Source organism: Callospermophilus lateralis, chromosome 10 (genome assembly GCF_048772815.1).
Source record: "Callospermophilus lateralis isolate mCalLat2 chromosome 10, mCalLat2.hap1, whole genome shotgun sequence".
NCBI lineage: Eukaryota > Metazoa > Chordata > Mammalia > Rodentia > Sciuridae > Callospermophilus > Callospermophilus lateralis.
Window position 1 is genome coordinate 104,246,470 of NC_135314.1, and position 4,590 is coordinate 104,251,059.

Here is a 4,590-nt window from a genome sequence, read left to right on the forward strand (position 1 = left end):
AAAATTTAAAGTAGTTTGGCAGAGTCATTTTATGGGTATTGAATATAAGAATACCAAAAGCTGAGAATTATGTGTCTGATTCTTATTTCAGTGTCCTAATAATTCATGTGTATTTTACAGATATCTCCCAAAGAATCAAAGACTAGGTAAACCCATATCAGTGAACCACAGCAGAATGCAATTCTAAATTTTATGAAAATGGGCATAAAATATAAAAGAGAGGAACTGGGGTTGTGGGTCCTTGGCACAGTGCTCACTTAGCACAGGCAAGGTATTGAGTAGGATCCTCAGAACCACATAAAATTAATTAATTAATTGATTGATTGAGTGATTAATTAATCAAAGGTAGAAGAAGAACTCAAAGTTGAAGAACATGAAGAAAAATAGGAAGAAGGAGGAGGAGGAGGAGGAGGAGGAGGAGGGAGGAAGAAGAAGAAGAAGTCATCATCGATGACTCAGGGAAAATGGGAACAGAGTGAGTTTAAATTGTGGTTTCCAATTCCAAAATGTTTCCTGAGAACTGCAACTTTCTTTGTATATGAGATCTCCTACTTCCATGACATGTTTAGTAGTGTTTTCTGGTTTACTCTTAATATGCTCTAGTTATTGTTTTATGGAAAAACTAGTTGACATGCCCCACAAGACTGTAAATCAACGAAAATCTTTCATTAAGCATAAAGTTCCTTTCACATTGCTACAATTATAGTAAATACACTCCTTGTATAAAGGGACTGCCATTGTTGGGCATTTAAAATATCCCCAAAGGCTAGATGACATACCTGAAACTCCCATTGTTGTTATGGAATCATGGATTAATCAAATTCAATGCTGTAATCTTTAGAGTAAAATAGAATGGAAATAATTTACTCATAAGATTCATATTTAAACCATCTTTATTTCCAAAATACTATCCTAAGAATTATAGTTTTATTTAGCTTCAATGGGAGCAAAAGTATAATCACTTACTTAAGTAAAAGTAGTTACTTAAAAACTAAAAATGAGAGATAAGTCAAATTACTTTTGAAGAGAGATCAAAAACATCAGGTTTCTTGTTGATGTTCAGTAGCAGGCTCACTTGAAGGTGGAATGAAGAATGAAGGGAACTCACTTCTACTTTCAGAATGCGGGGGTTTGGGGGGAGGAAATCCAGCTCATGAGGAAAATACCTCCAGGCATAGACATCTGACATTGGAAAAAATGGTGGGACCAGTGGAAAAGATCTTGAGGTGCTCCAAATGTGTTTACTGGAGGAGGCACAGGGAAAAATGGTCCTCTTCTCATGAACTGAATCCTTGGGTCCACAGGAAACAATTCACCTCTGACTGGAGGGAAAGGTGCCAACAATGAGCCAGAGCCAGTTGCTTGGTTTTCAGCAGAGAGAGATGAATCGGGCACATTGGAATCACCAAGATCGACTTTGGTCTCCTTACTACTGAATTGACTTTCTGAAGACATAGGCCCATCCTCTTTATCCAAAGAAGGCATATTAGAACCTCTGAGTTCTGCTGGTCACGATGGTTTACCATAATTTGAATAACATCCACCTTGTCAAGGAGGACCCAATGGTGAGAGACCATTAAGGGAATGCTTTCTGCCCAATGCTGCATTTGAAACACCAAGTGCACAGGGATCTTCCTCTACAAGTTCAAATTGAAGCTCCCTTTCAGTTAACTTTTGTCCATTGCGAGCCTTTGTTTCATGAAATACTGGAGGTTTCTTTCAGCAATCCAAGCCGCCAACTCACTCTCATGTGCTTTTTTCTCAGAGTAAATAATCTTCCCCTGACAGGACTGAATGGTTCTCTCCAATTCTTCTTCAAGATATTTGGCTCGCTTTCTGTAGGTCTCCAGCTCTTCCATTGTATGTCCCATCTCTTCTTTGACCTTGGAAAGTTTCTCCTCTTGCTCCACCCGGTAATTTTCCTCTACTCTGAGTTTCCCATGGAGTGTCATCATATTTTCTTGATAGCATTCTATCATGACTTTAAATTTCTGCTGAAGGTTCTCATTCTCACCTTCAAGCCATGTATTTTCTGACAGCAAGGTTGCCTGTTCAGTCTTCAGACTTCTAATCTGTTCTCTAAGGTCTTCCTTTGTTTTCTCTACTTCAGATAAGAAAGCACAAGTTTGATATCTTTGTCCTTCTAAGGTTTCTAAGGAGGCCTTTAGCTTAGCACCATCAACCAGTTTCTTCAAAGCTCCTTTTGGCTCATCATCCAAGTGAGCACCAATTCCTGATTCAGTCCTCATTCCCCCTTTCAAGTTCCCAATATCTGTTTGGGCTCCTGTGCTTGGAGAAGACATATCTTTCATCTTCAGCAAGCCTTCAGTCAGAGACTCCCTGTGATTTTCTTTATCACTTTGAACTTGTTCTGCATGGACTTGAGAGTCTTCCAATGTGGTGTTCTCTTTACATTGGACAAGTCCTTGTTCCCTCCATGCTTCAGCTTCTCCTTGTAAGATCGGTTTCTGAATTTGCTGAAGCTGGGAACTTACATCCAAAGCTTCTTTCATTGCCAGCTGAAGTCCTTCCTCACTCATTTGAAGCAGTCTCAGGTTTGTTTTAGTTTCAGCTATTTGTGATCTGAGGGATCCTGATTCACCTTCGAGGGACTTTATCCTTCGCAATATATCTGCCATGATTTCATCCTGTTTACAATGTTTGGCCTTTTGCTCTTCTAGCTCTTTTTCTAGAAAGAGTCTTTCATCCCCATGGCTAGGTTTGGACCTATGCAGCTTTTCATAGTTTGCCTCCAAATTTGGGGCTTCTCTTGGCCCCTTCTCAAAACTGTCACCCTTTAAATTTGACTCTAAGCCTTCAAGCTCTTTTTGAAGAAGGCTAACTTTTTCAAGTAGTTCACATTTTTCTTCAATTCTTCTAGAAAGTTTTAGAGCCAGCTGTTTTTCTCTTCCCACATAAAGCCTGCTTATAACACACTGAAAACTTCTCCACAAAAACAAGAGAAGAGCAAAACATCCAATAGCTCTACACATCACCAACTCCCACGGAACGCCATAAGGATTAGGGCCTGGCTTCATGTCTTCAGACAATGCTGCCACAACCCTGCCTACTTCTTCCAGGACCACCCTCTATTATGGCTGAGGGGCAGTCCTTGGTGCCTCCATCATGCCAAGATTTCTTTGGCTGTTGCCACCACAACACTGCCTGCCCAGGCAGTCCAACATAGGCTGTGGACACTCAGGTTTTTGCTCAGGAATTCCAACCTGCACCAGGCAACGGAGAAGACCACTGAGAACCCCTGCAAGGGGGGGGGGTTGAGATGGGGGAGCTAGGGTGGAGGACTCCCAGGAGCCTTGTGGTACTCAAGTGCCCATCAGGGGAGTCTTGGCCCCTTCCTTCCCTACACAGTGCATCCTGAAGCGCCACAGTTTCAGGTCCCTTCCACTCCAGCCAGAGAGGAGTCCTGTCCATGACACCCACCCCTGAGTTTGGTTTAGGCTAGGCCAAGGTGGGGCTTCTTATGAAGTTTCTATACAGTCATAATACCACTCAGTTTGATGCCACACAAATTCTAAAGCTTTCTAAACTGTCTTAACAGATTTTAGGTCATATATTAATAAATGTACTGCTTGCCCTTTTGCTTTAATGACCCATTTCTTTCCCTGCCCTTGTCCTCTCCCTTTTTTCTTCCTTCCTTCCTCCCTCCCTCCCTTTCTTCATTTTCTTCCTTTCTTTCTTCCTTTCATCCTTCCTCCCTTCCTGCCTCCCTCCCTTCTTTTTTCTCCCTTCCCTCCCTTTTCTTTTCTTGCAGTACTGGGGTTTAAACTCCAAGGCCTTCTGCATGCTAGGCCAGCTCACTACCACTGAGCTACATCCCCAGACTTGGTGACTCTTTCTAGGAAGGTATTTGAATTATTTCTAAAGGAAAAAAACTACTTTCTTTCTTTTTTTATTTTTTTTAAGCTGGGTTAATGGCTTATTTTTCTTTTTTTTAAGTTTACCCATAACTTTGTTTTTATTAGGTTTTATTTTTTTATAGAGCAAGCAACCATAAAAATTAAACAACTGGTTAAATAAGAACTGTTATTTTAGATCATTGTACTGTCATTTTTTTTACTTTATTTTATTTTTTTAGTCATACATGACAGCAGAATATATTTTGACATATAATTCATACATGGAATGTACATATATCAATCATATTGTCTATTCTGCTGCCCTTCCTATCCTCCTTACTCCTCCCCTCCTCTCCCATTCATTCTGTCTATCTAATCTAATGTGACACACTTTTTTTCTTTTTCTCATTACAAAATCATACATGTATTCTGTAGAACAATGAGCTTCTCCTTCCATCTTCCGTGCAACTCCCCTTCTCCCTCTTTTTCCCTCCCACCTTTATTCCCTATTTAGTGGTAGTCTTCTTCTCATGCTCTTCCTCCCTATCCCATTTTGAGTCACCCCCCCTTATGTCAGAGAAGACATTCGGCATTTGTTTTTTAGGGATTGGCTCACTTCACTTAGCATAATCTGCTCTAATGCCATCCATTTGCCTGCAAATGCCATGATCTTGTTATTTTTTAGTGCTGAGTAATATTCCATTGTGTATAAATGCCATATTTTTTTAATCCA

General features: G+C 40.4%; 1 pseudogene; it reads right to left on the minus strand.

Annotated features, from left to right (window-relative positions):
- Positions 1-1,040: 1,040 nt before the first annotated feature.
- On the minus strand, positions 1,041-3,125 carry LOC143407909 (melanoma inhibitory activity protein 2 pseudogene; annotated as a pseudogene).
- Between the last annotated feature and the right edge of the window lie 1,465 nt (positions 3,126-4,590).